The sequence below is a fragment of the Myotis nattereri genome, assembly GCF_964212035.1.
Source record: "Myotis nattereri genome assembly, chromosome: 2".
Classification (NCBI taxonomy): domain Eukaryota; kingdom Metazoa; phylum Chordata; class Mammalia; order Chiroptera; family Vespertilionidae; genus Myotis; species Myotis nattereri.
Window position 1 is genome coordinate 125,569,009 of NC_138076.1, and position 16,222 is coordinate 125,585,230.

A 16,222-nucleotide genomic window follows, 5' to 3' on the forward strand; every position below is an offset into this window, starting at 1 on the left:
AGTACGCTGACCTTTGAGTCCAAAAGACACCAATCAAGCTCCTTCCTGTTTCAGGGCCTTTGTACAGCTGCACCATTTTCATTATTCAGGTCTGAGCTCAAGTGTCATATCCTCAAAAAGGGTTTTCTGACCATCCTAACACACACCCTCAACACAGAGCTACTCTCTCACACAGTACTCTTTGTTTTCTTTATGGTATATATCAGTATCTAGAATGTTCTTATTTATTTTGTTCTGTCTCCCCCCCCACCCACCCTCAGGAATGTAAACTTTGGAGAGTGGGGGCCTTTTCTGTCTTGTTTACCGAAGTAGCTTCCTGTCCTGTGTTGAACACATAGCGAGCACTTGGTAAATACTTACTGAATAAAACCATTAATTATTGCATTCAACTGCACTGTGTATACAATGCAGTAATTGTTATAAGCTATAGATGAAAAAAGAAAAGCCTTCTTCAGGCTCCATTGAAATCTAATCTACAAGGAAAAAGTCTCCGCAGCAGCAGTCAGATCCACCCACAGTACAAACCTAGATCAAAATTCTCCCTCCATCCTTTGTTTTATTTGTTTGTTTACATATGGTATCAATTTATGAACACTGTTTCTTCAGCTCCCAAGCTTACCTTGGAGCCTCCAGTACCTGATAAATGCTGAACATGAGAGAGTGTCAGTAAGTTGTGGGCAGCGGACAGCATCCTCTTCTAAGCAACCACAAAAATTAAAAATATTATAGGTCACAGAGGGAACAGCAGGACCAGAGCTAAGACTTCTACCCTTAGACTCAGAACCAGGCCTATAAGAAACAGCACTGGCTTGCTTTTAGCTCAAGAGTTCCTCTTCCAACAGCCTTTTTCTTCGTGGTCAGCATCTTTTCCTCAGTCACTTCTCATTCTTTATTTCTCCCTCTTCTCTCATCTTACTTGCTATTATGAAAGGAGCTAAAAAACTCATTCACATTAAAGTATAAGGTGACTGGTAACTTCCCAGGCATCCCTGCAGACAAAGTCTCAGTAAGGAATGAAGCCATAGTGGAATTTTCGGCATCAGCTTTAATTGGGGGAACTACAGCAGTGGAGAGAAGGGTTTTGTTCTGTTTCTTCCTGCTCCAACTCTTGGTTCTTGGAAGAAGAACGTCTCAGGCCATCGGATCATGCTGCTGACCATGGAATCAAGAATCTCACTGCAAGGTTGAGGACAGTACATTGTCACATGGCTGGAAAATTAAGCTAGAGGCAATCTTCAAGAAATATGACTGGGTCTCCTTAACATCCCTCATTTTTGTGGGGAATTTCCATTGGCGGTATATATCTCAAAGGCATTTGGCTACAGAATTCTTAACTCTTATCTTGGCCCGTTGATATGAACTGTAATTAGAGAGAATGAGTGTGGGTTTAAGGAACTTTAAGAAATATAATTACTCACTTGCAATGCACCTCTTTATAGCTGTAGGCAAGGGGCAGGACCAGCACTGACTTCCCGCTAAGGTTTGGACATGTAATGTTAATATGACTTTGAGAACAATAGACTAAAGATGGCTTCTAGTCTCTAAACATTGCTTTACATGATGCTGGTTTCATCCTATGAAGCAGACATTGCTATTCCCATTTTTCAGAAAAGAAGTAAACTAATTCACCTAGCCAGGAGATCCCTGCCCCAGGATTCCTTCTGATTCAGAACTTTCTATCGTTTTCTTCCTCACGTGTGTAAGTCATAGTTACGTACTATGAGTGTGTACTTCCAAATAAAATGTATGCAATTACATTTCTAATTTTCTGAATTAGAAATGAATGTTTCAATTAAGTTTTGAGGCATTTGCTTGAGTTTTTTAGGTTGCTCCACTGATACTCATGCCTTACAACATATACTGTCTAAGCAGATGAGTGGCAGATAAGTTGGAAGAGAAAGATACAACAGTAAACACAACAGTCCAACAGCCTTGTCTTCAAGGAGCTTACATTGGGGGTGGGGAGTGGAAGATAGAGGATAAAAGAGTAAGAGGCATGTAGACCATGTCAGACAGTGGGAAGTGCTGCGGAGTAAAATCAAGCAGGGACAGACTATGGAATGCCAGGGTCGGGCTGCAGCTTTCAGTAGTCTCCTACCCCACTGAGAAGAGGTTTTGGACATGAATTCAGGGGAGCAGAGCAGGTGGCTATCTAGGGCAAGCTCCTTTCAGGAGTAAGGACAAGGACAAAGTTTCTGAGGTGGAGTATGTCACTTGCTCGGTTAGTTTTAAAAATAAATTAATTTATGAAAAATATCAGTCTGATAAGTTGTCTGGTATTGTAAATGCCACAAGCAAGAGGGGGAAATCTTTAAGTTACTCTCATGGTAAACGCAGGATCAGTGGTTAGCCCGGGGAGCGTGGGAGCTGCTGGGAGGAGTGAGGGAGCCTGCGGGCTACTGGAAAGGTTTTACATCTTGATCTGGGTGCGGGTGGAATGCTGGTCGTCACGGCTCTCCACCTGATTTGTGCACTGTGAAGTTATACCTCAATTTCTAAAAATTAAATTAAAGGAGGCCTTCGTTTTTCACTTCTGGCATCTGAAGTTACATATTTACAAGCTGCGTCATCCCAGCATTTTAAGTGCACATTGTATGATTTCTTCTTTGCCCGCCCTGCTCAAAGCCACAAGTCACTCAGAAAAATGCGAACTTAAAAAGAACAGCGTTCAAAAAATAAATAAATAAATAAAAAGAACAACGTTCAGGTCTTTCCTCCATGATCTTGGGAACATTGATTATTCTTCCGGGTGGGCTTCTAAGCTCCGAAATATTACCTTCTGGAATAATCAGGGGACCAAACTGAGATAATGTCTTTGAAAGTTCTCATTAAATGGCAAGAGCACAGAAATCTCACTTAATGTAATAATTGTGAACGTAGCCAGTGCTTCGCTGAGCATGCCTGAGAGTCACCGCTGTGGTCACCCGCTCCCTGGGCTCTGCGGCTATTTGCTCTTGAAATGGCCACCCTCTGCTAGGTCAGCAGGCCCCTCGCCGCCTGGTATTCTACGGACTCCTGTTACTTTTGTTGAGTAGCACTCTGTTGGAAAGGACCCCCAAACGGAGTTTGGCACCCCCTAAAATCTCAGAAGGTTTAATCAACAGCCCTTTGCATTAACTCCAGCTCAACCCCCCAGGATTCAGAGGTGACTCCGGGTGGGCGGGGAGAGCCAGGGAAGAGGCACGGGAGAGGCACAGACCCTGCTATGCGGAGAAGTCATCCTCCCCTCTGTGCCCTCTGCCCCTCTGTGGGGAGACCTGAGACCGGATCAGGCTCGCTGGCTCCTTTAGGATGGGTTTTCCAAGGGGCCGACTGCTGGCAGGAGCAATAGGGAAGCATTTTCTGTAGAAAAGTTTTAAAAATTAGTGAAACTGAAGTCAGCCAACCTTTTACTATCACCATGTGCATGCAGTTCTAAACAAAATCAATAATAACCTGCTCCCATCCCCCAAACCTTATATGGGCCTAAGTTCCAATAGTTGCTATAATTACTGTTGAGTTTAACTACACTCCCCCACACATATATATTTCAAATGAGCATTTTTTTTTATTTCTTATTTTTAGTAAACATTGTATTCCATATGGCAGTTAATTTGGAGAACTCCCAGTAATATAGTCCTCTCCCTCCTCTCCACACCCCACTCCCAAGGACTCAGGAAAAGGCCTCTTTCCAGGGTGCGCTCCCACTGGCTTCCTGGTTTGGAATGGGTGGAGCTCTCTTCCAGACACAGGCCACGTCATCACCCCCTGAGCTATTATATCCTCTTGCACATAAGTAGTTGATTTAAAATAAATGGTGTGATGTCGTGATTCGTGATAAATATATTTTTTGATCTTCATTCAGGGTTCCTGGCTCACAGCTCCCAAAACTCTTGGAATTTCTTGCGTAATCAGAGCAATGGGAGCATCTTTTGTTATAATTTTTGTGTTTTGTCCTCAGTTCCTGACATTGTTTAGAACCATAAAGGCAAATGGGTATCCTGTTATCCTTGTAGCAATTCCCTTCCAACAACAATTGACTTTATGTTAATGAGGTGACTTAGACAACCCCTATGGGGATCAACCTGGATTAGAGGATTGGAACTTGCAGTGCCCCCACCCCAATTTCTGGGACTGGGAAAGGGACTGGAGGTTGAATCAATCTTACTGGTCAATGGTTTAATCCAACATGCCTGAGTAATGGCACCTCCTTCAAACACCCGAGAGGACAGGGCTTGGAGAGCTTCCAGGTTGGGGAAGTAGAACACATCCACGCGCATTTTGAACCCAAAACACCACGGGGACAGAAGTTCTGTGGTTCCTGACTAATGCCGTGGGTCTTAATCTAGCATCTAGAAGGGTTCAGGAATCTGGAGAAGGGCAGCTTCTGGCACCCGACCCTCTGGATCTCACCCCATACAGTATATCTCTTCATCAGGCTATTCCTTGTATCCTTGAACATCAGTTGTAATAAAACTGGTCATCTCGTAGTAAGTAAACAGGTTTTCTGAGTTCTGGGAGCCATCCTAGCAAATTAATTGAACCCAAGGATGGGGTGGTGGGAACTTCTAATTTACAGTCAGTTGGTCAAAAGACTTTCCATTGGTGTCTGAATTGGGGGCAGACCTGTGGGACTGAGCCCTTAAACTGTGGAATATGACACTATCTCCAGGTACAGAGAGTCAGGATTGAGTTAAATTTGTAGGACATGGAGTTAGTGTCCACAGAGAATTGCAGAATTGCTTGATGGTATTGAACAGACACATTCTGGAAACAGTGACAGCACATTGAGTATAAAGGTGAAGAAACAGAATTTGAATTACTGTCATTTTATGTGAGGGGTTAGAGTCTTTTTGTTTAAAATCTAAAACAGTGGAACAGAGCCTCAACTGCAAGGTTTAATAGTTTGCTTGGCAATAAGTTCATTTTGGTTTGTGCATGAAATATTTTCCTAAATTTGTATGATACCTTTAATGTTATCATTTATCTTTTTGTTCTCTTGAAACCAAAGAATGAATCAATAAAATGATAATTATATGATTATTATGGAAAATACTTTTGAGGTATAGTGGGAGGAGGTATAAAAAAGTTATTCCAAGTGTCAAATACACAAGGCACACCAAGGACTGTGTGTACCACTCAACCAAACACTCTGAATTCCAAAAGTGGATATATTTTGCTCTCAAGTTATACATCTTCCTGCATCACCATTGCTACCCACCTAGGATGATCAGATACACCCTTATTAGGAAGCAAGGGGGTGATGGAAATGACCTACGAAATATCTGTCATCAATCCTTCATTCAAAAAGCACTTATTGGGTACCTCCGTTGTACATGTGGTATATTCAAAGCACCGCACTTGAATGAGGAGAAGGTTATAGGGCTAAGGAAGCTAAGATTTCTCTATTAATTTCAAAATTGAGAAAAACAGCAACAGATGACAGTTAAATATCTTGGTCTTTAAGTGGCTACAATTATAATATTTCCAAAATGCACCTATTAAAAAGGGGAGTTTTATAGGAGGGAAGCACACCCCTATAATGTAGTAGTTGATAAACAGAGAGCCCGTTTATGTTATTATATGTTTAAGATGAGTCCTAACCTGCCGCCAGGAGACCAGTAATTGTAGAGAAACTCCCTCATAATGGAGAACACTTGCCCTGACACCATCCGAGCATTTAGGGGGCCTCTGGACGTGCCTCTGGAGCATGTGGGAAGGTGCTATTTCCTGATTTATTTAATAAAAGCAATTCTTGCTCATTATTCCTCTTATTATCATCGGCAATAATAATAACAGGGTGTTTGAACATGTTACTTTAGCTCTGGAATTAAGCAGAAGGGCAGACTTGTATCCTACTGTTTGTTACTCATCTAATGGAGCATGGGATGGAGAGGAGACACTGCCTTAAGGGCTGCAGGCAGAGTCGGGGATGGCTGGTGCTACAGGTGTGTCTTGGGGGTGAGGGGTCCTCCCATCTGTGTCATTCCTCAGCCGTATGATGCTGAGAAGATGCTGGACCTGTCAGTTCCTCTGACAGTGTCTGTGGGAGGTCAGACATAACAGGTGGGATACACTCCAAAATTGATTAGTCTTTGCTCTTGCCCAGCCCCTGCATTATGGAGATCTCAGCCCAATTCTGTTCCGTAGCAGGCAGGCACCGTGGTGGCTTTGAAGAGACTGGTTAACAGAAACAGCCATAACATCCTAGTATAAGGAGGATCGAGCCTCTTATTTGGGACCATCAGACATTGAAGGCCACTTTCTCTGTGTAAGAGCATGGGTGGAAACTTTCTCCCTGGCATAAGGGTAATAACTAGAAACTTCTCAATGTGCTGGAGTCTACAAGAGGCTTGTCCACGTGCAATCTCACCTGTAACAGGTCTTTTGATTTCCTGTAGAGCAGGGGTGGGGAATGTCCAGTCCGAGGACTGCATAAGGCCTATGAAGTCATTTGGTCTGGCACTTCCCAGGCATTAGGGGTGAGTTAATTAAATGGTTGACCAAATAGAGCAGGCTGATTTTTAAGTTGATAATTTTGTATGGCCCGGGAATGATGTTATAAATATCCAAATGGCCCTTGGCAGAACAAAGGTTCCCCACCCCTGCTGTAACGCGTCGGTTCAGTCCCCATCCTGGACACAAAGGAGCTGAAAACCAAGCAAGGACACCAGGGAAGGCAGGCTCCAGTGCTGCCCTGGGTGTGCAGTTCAGCTCCTCCATTACTAGAGGTGGCAACTTTGAGAAGTGACTCCTCACCTGTGCAGTGTAAACGGCAATACCAAGCATATGGGTCCATTCTGAGACTGATGAAAATCTGTGTGTTAAGCAGCTGGCGTGCACGCATTCAGTCCAAGGTGACGCCTGTCCTGTGGCTGCCACCCCGCTTCTCTCCTACCACCACCTCTTCACTGCAGTCCAGCCCGCGTGGGGCCTGTGACTCTTGCTGTTCTTCCCTGTCGTTCAAAGTCTTGACAAATTCGCCTTGTCCTGGTTTAGTAAAAGTCAGAATAAGGAGCATGAATGGAAGTGTTTCATTTATTCCCTCCCAAGGAACTATAAGGTCAGTGTGATCACAACATTACGTTGCTGATGTTTAAAACTGCACTGAGGGAAAAGTATAACCACTCCCATGCTTCACATGGGGAAACTGAGGCTTGGAGAAGTTTAGAAAGGCACTCAAACTCATGTACTCAGCCAGAGCTTTTACTCAGAGAGTGTGGGTTTTTTCCCCCCTAAGGGTGCGTTCCATTATTACCATGTTGGTGGATAAGAAAATCCTTTCTGCAGGTCGGAGTAAAGTGAATTGGAACCAGTATTGATTAATAGAGCTCTTTACATTTTACAAAGCACTTTCACAAAAACATCTCTCCACTCTGGTGCAGTATTACTTGTGAGAGAGGTATTAGTATTATCATCATTTTACAAAGGAAACAAATTCTGAGCGGCTACTAGACCTGTTTAAAGTCACAGGGCTCAAATAAGGAGAGCCCAGGTTGGCGTGGCTCGTACCACCCTTCCACTTTATACATTCCACATTATCCACACGAATGTGCAAAGCAAAAATGGTATGGGTGTTTTGCTTAAAGTCTGCTTTTTCACCTGCTCATCCCTCCCTACCTGCCCCCTGCATCTTTCTCTCAGTCTGTGGTGCAACTTCCAATGTTCAAATCCTTGCTTCACTGTTAAGCTTCCTTGGCTCACACCTTCCTTTCAGATACCAAGCGAGCCTGACCCTTTCCCTCACCTTTGCACTCCTGACACTGAGAGCATGAGACGTGAGGCATGCACAAATATGTTTCTATTTTTTATCTGACTTTACAACCCAGCCCTCTTCATGAAGGTCCAGTTTTGTGAACCTTGAAACTGATGCCATTGGGGAGTTATCTATAAGAAAGAAAAACAAAATTAGGTACAGAGCCTTGGAAGAAACTCATCTAAACGAGGAGCCCTGAACGCTCATGCTTCATGGCTTCACAGCAGATTGACAGAACCACCTCTGTCCCGGGGAAGATGCAACTCCAGGATGGCTGCCCTTCAGTGAGTCTACCTGGAGCCAATGCTGAGCTTGAGGCTTAGCTCATGTAACTCTCACAGCACAGCCAAGAAGGAAAGATGGTTCCCATTTTATAATTCAACGCCTCTCTGGTTTATTGTTTTCAACTCCCATTTGAGCTTCTTGAACTCAGGGATCCTGCTTTCTATTTCTTGGTAGGATCCCCATTGAGCCCAGCATAATTCTGAGTTCATAAATGTTTTATGGAAGAATGGATGTTTGAACAAATGAATGAATAAAGAGTAATGTATATAGCTACTTGTTAAATTCATAGCAGAAAGTTTAATGATGTTAATAATTACCATTTATTGAATGTCTATTATGATCCAGGCCTCCTTACACATTATCTTTAATCATAGCAACCTTGCAGGGTGGGAAGAATAGCAAAGGAAATCGAGGTTCATAGTGGTTAAGTCACTGGCCCAAGGTTGACAGTAAGTAGCAGAGCCAGATTTGATAAACTCTAAAGCCCAATTTCTTTTCACTTCAGACTACATCTCAGAAGCACGAGCCAAGATACTTCCCTTAGGCAGGCACGGTGAGCTGGGCATCCAATCACCATCCTGCCTCACCTGTAAATGAGGGGGTGAAAGGAGGTCCCTTCCTGTTGCCTTCTGCCTCCCCTGCTCCCTCAGGATCTTGGACATGCTCTGCCCACATAACATACAAGTCTTATGTATTTGAAAAGAATTTAAAAATTCTCTTAATTCTGCAGTAGGAGGTAGAATGAAATAAAAGTGATCTTGTCAAACAGCGAACCTTGCCAAGGAGACCAGCGTGCTGAGGACTATACCTGTGAGCCACCCCCTGGACCACAGCAGAGCAGGGAGGCAACAGTGTACTCTGGTGCTTTGCCTTCTGCCCTGGACTACTCTGCAGATAAATCAGCAGAAAGGTACCCTTTGTGGTCTCTTTGGACCAGCAAGACTCTGTGATCATAGAGGAAGGGGAAGATGAATGCCAGATTCCCACCAAGTGCTGGTAATGAGATCTCTCTTGGGCAATCTTTATATGATGAAAATGTGATGGTGCTTTTAAGAGGTTTCAAGAGCCTTAGGCAAAAGATGCTATGATAACTTTGGAATGAAGTGCTCAAAGGCTTTCACCTCCATTATCTCATTGTAGTCTCTCTAGCCCTGTAGGTCTAGGAGGGAGGCAGTCATAGTAATTCCAGTTTTATATAGGGGACATTGAAAGCCCAGGATCGCAGAGCCCAGATGGTCATTGCATTTATTCTATATGTGACTTAGCATGTGATTGCCCCCAGTGTAAGAGGTTTCTAGAATCTGTCCTTTTCATTATAATAGAGTTTAATCTAGCATCACAGAAAATTTGTTATTTTAAGAATGCTGTATGATGCTGGGAGGGATGGTTATGTTGAAGATAATGATGATATGACGACAATGGTGACTATGATCTTCACCAAAGACCTGAATTCATTCAGGAAAAATAGCACATAGAACACTAGGGTAGTTCAACTATTCCCCTGTCCTTGTGTTCTAAGGCCCAAGGACTTTGTAAAGTCCTCCCAGATTTATGACAAACGACTCCTAAGGTGAGCTGCAAAAAAGGGGGGTGGGGCAAAGAGATCAGAATCAACCTGCTTTTTATTTTTATTTTTAAAATTTTTTTTATTAATTTCAGAGAGGAAGGGAGAGGAAGAGAGAGATAGAAACATTAATGAGAAAGAATCATTGATTGGCTGCCTCCTGCAAGTTCCACACTGGGGATTGAGCCTGCAACCTGGGTATGTGCCCTGACAGGGAATTGAACCATGACTTCCTGGTTCATAGGCTGATGCTCAACCACTGAGCCACGCTGGCTGGGCTCAACTTACTTTTTAAAAAATACATATATATATATTGTTGATTTCAGAGGGAGAGAGAGAGAGAGAGAGAGAAGCATCAATGATAAGAGAGAATCATTGATTGGCTGCCTCCTGCACACCCCCCACTGGGGATCAAGCCCACAACCTGGGCATGTGCTCTGACCGGGAATCAAACTGTGACTTCCTGGTTCATAGGTTGATGCTCAACCTCTGAACCACATCAGCCAAGTTCAAGCTGTTCTTTAGCTTATAGTGGGGTCTATAGTCTGTGATTCTGCAATTCCAGGTGATTCCCTGAGCTGGCCAGTCAATAATGGATTTCTGTAAGGATGTCTCACTTTTGTCTGGGCCTTGGCAATTGAGGACATGTGTTGCTCAGGTCCCCTTTTAAGAAAGGACTTGAAGGATGTGACTAGCTGATAGGTTCTAGCTTTTAGCTCCCTCGGGGTCCACTTCAATTTTCCTTGCAGTGGGGCAGGTAGTACAGAGACCTGGTGATTTCTCTACTCCTTGGGACTTCTCAGCAGGGTAATCTTTGCTCTGCAGCTTCCTGCTGGTATGGAAGATCTTCTTAGGTGTGAATGGTGGCCATATGGGCCCCCCTGTTCAATTTTGCTTCCTCCCTTTTTCTCTCATAGGTCTTACTTCCTCCAAAATCTTCTTAATTTCAGCATGTGCTTAAGGAGAACCCAACAAGCACACCTGCCTTAACCTCCACAGCAGTAGAGGTACCTGGTGCCTGAACAAAACTAGAAACATCAAGACCTTGGACTTGATAGGTACCCAGACCACAGGTGAGCAGAGGAAGAAGATGACTAAGTGGCTAGAGGCATGAATGGACAGCCGGCACCAGGGCTAAACTTGGGCTCTCAGACCAAGCCAGTAGGTTCCCCTCCAAGTGCAGCTAATGCACTTGGGTGATAATGCCAAGGCACCAAGCTTTCTTTCCACCTTCCGAGAAGAGGGTGAATCGGGAGGTAAAGCTTTCTGCAGTCTAAGTTCCTTTGAAGCTTGGGTGAATTGTTTTACTGCTCTAAGCCTCAGGTGCCCCATATGTAAAGTGGGACCAGTGACATGTGTTGGTAAGGTTAACCTGTCACTTGATCCAGAGACGATTCTCTTCTCAAGCCATGTCTGAACCAAGTACATGGATCTTGACCTAGACTCTGTGCCCTGATGAGGAGACAAAGATTCGGGGGTTCAGAAATGTCTTGTGTCACATGTGATCTTCCAGATAGCTCACTCACGTCTGAATGATAGCCTTCCCTTTCATCCACAACCTGAGTGTGTGGAGAAAAATATATACCTGCACACAGGCACATTCAGCACCCCTCTGTTGAATCCAGGGGAAATACCTGGCTGGGAAGGAGAGCAGCTCCACTCTGTCTTAGAATCAGGAAGGCTTGGGCAACCCCAGAGGCGAACCCAACTTGGGGGGTGCAGAATCTCCAGCACCCACAAGTTCTGGTTTCTGTACTTTTAGGGTTGAGCAACTGTTATGGGTATCAAGGATCAAGAAATAAGTGCTTGCTTAAAACATTGTTTTTATTTAAGTAGGATGTAAATTAAGAAAGTACATAAATCACAAGGTTTAATATCATTAGTTATCTGGGAAATGCAAATCAAAACCATAATTAGATACCACTTCTCACACACTAGGGTGGCGACAATCAAAAAGTCAGATAAGTTTTGGCGAAGATGTGGAGAAATGAAAAATCTCATACACTACTGGTGGGAATGTAAAATGGTGCAGCCACTTTGGAAAACAAGTTTGGCAGTTCCTCAAACAGATAGTCATAGAGTTATCATATAACCCAGCAATTCCACTTCTAGGTATTTACCCAAGAGAAAGGAAACATGTCTACACAAAAACTGTATATGGATGTTGATAGCAACATTACTCATAACAGACATGAGGTGGGAACAACCTAAATGTTCATGAGCTAACGAATGAATAAACAAAAGTGGTATATCTGTGCAATGGGGTACTGCTTGACCATTAATAAAGGAGTGAAGTACTATACATGCCACAACATGGATGGTCTTTTATGCTAAACAAAAGAAGTCAGTCACAAAAGACCACATATTACATGATTCCATTTCTAAAAAATGTCTAGAATAGGTAAATCTATAGTAGAGAAAGTAGATTAGTGGTTGATTAGGGCTGAGGAAGATGGGGCTATAGGAGGATGATAGCTAAAGAGTACACTTTCTTTCTGAGGCGATGAAAAAGTTCTAAAATTAACTATGATGATGATTGTACATATATATCTGTGACTAGACTAAAATTGTACACTTTAAATGAGTGAATTGTATTTATGGAAATCGTGTCTCAAAAAAGATTTAAAAGTGATCTAAAAATGTTTAATGTTCAGCTCAATGAATTATTTAAAAATGAATAAGTCATGTAAACATCACCTATGTCAAGAAATAGAACATCCTAGAATCCCAGAGGTCTACCTACCTCTGTGAGGATATGTATTTTTGTTTAGTGCTCTATCTCCAGTAATCTTATTGCATATCCCTGGAATAGGTCATTTGTGTGGTTGGTATTAACCTCCATTTGGGTCTATAATCAAGTGGTGGCTTCTCTGTTGATCTTTCTCATTAAACAGAATTAAACTCCTTGTGTTCCTTTTTTATTTATTTATATTTTTATTGGTTTCAGAGAGGAAGGGAGGGGGGGAGAGCTAGAAACATCAATGATGAGAGAAAATCATTGATCAGCTGCCTCCTGCGCCCCCTCTTCTGGAGACCAAGCCTGCAACCTGGGTACGTGCTGTGAACTCCTGGTTCATAGGTCAACGCTCAACCACTGAGCCATACTAGCTGGGTCCTTGTGTTCCATTTCCCCCACCCGCTTCGTGTTCCATTTTAAAAGGGATACTGACAAACTTGTACTTATCCCAAAGGACTATGGACAGCACTAGAGAGGACTAGATCAAAGGAGGAGTGCTGAGGACCCAGGTCACTTGGCCAGAAAAAGACATCTTTGGGGGTCCTAATTGCCTTCCCATATCAAAGAATTACCATGTGGCAAGTTGGTAGTTATAGACTAGTCATGGGGATGTAAAGTACAGCATAGGGCAGTGATGGCTAACCTATGACACGCGTGTCAGAGGTGACACGTGAACTCATTTTTTTGGTTGATTTTTCTTTGTTAAATGGCATTTAAATATATAAAATAAATGTCAAAAATACAAATCTTTGTTTTACTATGGTTGCAAATATCAAAAAATTTCTATATGTGACACGGCACCAGAGTTGTTAGGGTTTTTCAAAATGCTGACACGCCGAGCTCAGAAGGTTCACCATCACTGGCATAGGGAATATAGTCAATAATATTGGAATAATATGTATGGCTCCTGGTGGGTATTAGGCTTATCAGGGTGACAACTTTGTAATGTATATAAATGTCTAATCACTATGTTGTGTAGACCCTATCCAAAACTAATATAAGATGGTACATCAACTATAATTTAAAGATTTGCCATGTGGAAGCAAGGCTACCTGAGCTGTGTCACACATGGGGAGATCTAAGAAAGCGAGGAGATAGCATCAGTCCCAATATGTACAGTGTCCGATACGACATATGGCACCTGACACACAAACACCAGTCGGTTATGGAGGGCCTCGCAGGTGTCGGGCACTACACATTGTCTCAGTCCTCACAAAGACCTTGTCAGATGGGGATAATTATCCACGGTTTGCAAATGAAGAGTTCATTGGGAGGAGAAGAGTTGCTGATGGGGACAGAAGGCACGATGTGGTCCTACAAGGCTTTCTAGGAGAGGAGGGAAGAGAAAATCAGGTGGAGCAGGAGCTTCCCAAGCTGGTCGTAGGTGTGGTGTGCAAGGCTGCAGAGGCCCCTCAGCCTGACGGTCAACGTCTCCAAACCCCGACACTTGAGCTCTAGACTCACTTGGAGCTCAAGACAGAGGTTTTCTTACTTTTACCCCCAACCCCATTTCAAAGAACCAAGGCACATCTCCCCCAAAACACAAAGGCAGAATGCCCATGATGTGGAGCAAGGGAGACACAGCGAGACTTTGGGCCCAGGGAGCAAGGAGCTGGTGAGAAGGGAGGAGGGATGATATGAACATGGCACGGAGAGCTGTGGCCATGAGGATGACACTGTCCCAGGGGGTGTCCTGCCCCTTCCCTGGAAATTCAGATTTCAGATTCTATTTGTCCTGAAAGCCTGTTGCCATGCCCTAGGCTCTGAGCTGAATACTTTCCTCTGTGGTAACCTCCTTGAATCCCCACAGCATCTCTATGAAATAAGCTACATGCCGTAGGTTATCCTTGGGGATTTATTTTTGCACTGTATATGATGCCACTGAGCTTCATCCATATTGTGTGTCATTGTGGTTCATTGATTTTGAACATTGTGTAATATTGCATTGTGTAAAATATTCGTCTTTTAATCTATTCTCTTATTATCACTATTAGTAGCCCATTGCGCAATATTGCACAATAGGCTGCCCACTGCTTCTGCGGGAGCTGGCAGGAACCGCAGTGCACTGCCCGGAGCTGCGCTGCTTCCACCGGAGGCAGGAGGGAGCCCTGCTGTTTCCGTGGGAGGTGGGAGGGAGTCACACCACTTCTGCTGGAGCATGGAGGGACTCGTGCAGATTCCGTGGGAGGCGGAAGGGACCCACGCTGCTTCTGCGGGAGGCAGGCCCGCGTCTTCTCTCCGGGCCTGTGCTCAGCTGCGGAGGCTGCAGGCCAGCACCCTGTCCCTGTCCATGTCTATTCCGGCCTGAGCCGCCTCCAAGCCTTTGAGATCAGGATCACGGGCCACAGGCAAGGCGGCTCCTGGGTCCCGGGGGTTCCGCCTTGCCTGCGGCCTGGCTTTCGATCACGATAAGCTGGGGGAGGGCAAAGGCGCCCCGGTTCTCCAATCCAGGCCCGGGGGCCGCCTTTGCCCTGCCCCCCGGCTCTTGCCTGCCACCTGGGTTTCCGATCACCGTTCTTCCGTCCTTCCCCTTTCGCCTCCCATCATTGTGCCTACATATGCAAATTAACTGCCATCTTTGTTGGCAGTTAACCACCATCTTTCTTGGCAGTTAATTTGCATATCACCCTGATTAGCCAATGGGAAGCGTAGCGAAGGTACGGTCAATTACCCTGTTTGTCTTTCATTAGATAGGATTGTGAGCAATGCTGCCATGAAATGTCTTTGGGTGTGTGAAAAGTTTATATAGCCAGGAGCAGAACTGCTGTGTTGTAGAGTATGTGAAGATTTTCCAGCGTGGTTGTTACCATTTATTTACACCCATAAGCAATGAGAGATGTGTGGCCCTACATCCTTTCTAAGAGTTGGTTTGGTCAGACTTCTTAATTTTCTAATTAAATGGATGCATTTCTCTGATCACTAATGAGGCCGAGTATCTGTTTGCTTATTACTGTATTTGTTTCCTCTTCTATGGATGCCTGTCATGTCTCCTGTCCATTTTCTTTTTACTGTGTTCTTTATGTTTTTCCTATTGACTTCAGGAGTTCTTTATACTAGTGTATTCTTTAACCTAATTTGTTTGTAACTTTTCTTTTCAATTTCTTTAAGGTATCATTTGATGTTCTTTGCTTTAATACCTCTAAGATTAACACATTTGTTTGAGAAACCTTTCTCGGCTTTAAGGTCTAAAAGATATTCATCTCTATTTTCCATTAAATTTAGAATTTGAAATCTAAGCTTAAAATTTTTAACTTTTCTTTTTAACAGTTAAGTCTACCTGGAGTTGTTTATTTTTAGATAGTGTGTATGTGTAACCTTTTTTTTTTCAGCTTATTTGTTGAAGGGTCCTCTTTTCTCCTCAATCATTCATCCCATCTCTGTCACATTTCAAAGTTCCAAATCTGCGCAGTTCTGTTCTATATCCTCTATTCTATCCCAGCAGTCAGTGTGTCAGCCTTGTGGCACCACCACAGTGTCTTAGTTACTCAAACCGTGTGAGATTGGCCTCTCCTGGCTCTGCTTCCCCAAACATAAGCAATGATACCATCTGTCTCGAGGCCCTTCTTATCCAAATTAACTTCCTATCTCCCTTAACCTGCTCAATCACAATGAAACCCACCACACCTGAAGAGCCTCTACACACAGTTGGCAGGCCAAAAACTTGATCTCAACAGGCACCACCACTGGGCACTCTTGCCTGGCTCACCCTACAGTGACCAGAGCCCAGGATTATACACCTGCTTGTCGCAAACACCACACCAAGCACCTGTCTAGATAACCTTGACAACTCCTGTCACCTGTGGGAGCTCTCACAGTAACCCAGGTAAGCAGCGTCCCCATCTCCAGTTTTACTGAAACCCTGGGAAACATATGTGATGGGAAGAGGAAAACTCCATAGCCT

General features: G+C 43.8%; 1 long non-coding RNA gene across 1 annotated transcript in view; it reads right to left on the bottom strand.

Moving 5' to 3' along the window:
- Positions 1 to 540: 540 nt before the first annotated feature.
- LOC308513418 overlaps positions 541 to 16,222 on the bottom strand; it is a 67,199-nt gene continuing 51,517 nt past the window's right edge. The window contains exons 2-4 of the long non-coding RNA XR_013995538.1: positions 6,739 to 6,969; positions 3,200 to 3,342; positions 541 to 1,176 (exon numbers count right to left, since the gene is read on the bottom strand). This is a non-coding gene — a long non-coding RNA (uncharacterized lncRNA). The remainder of the gene's footprint in view (positions 1,177 to 3,199; positions 3,343 to 6,738; positions 6,970 to 16,222) is intronic.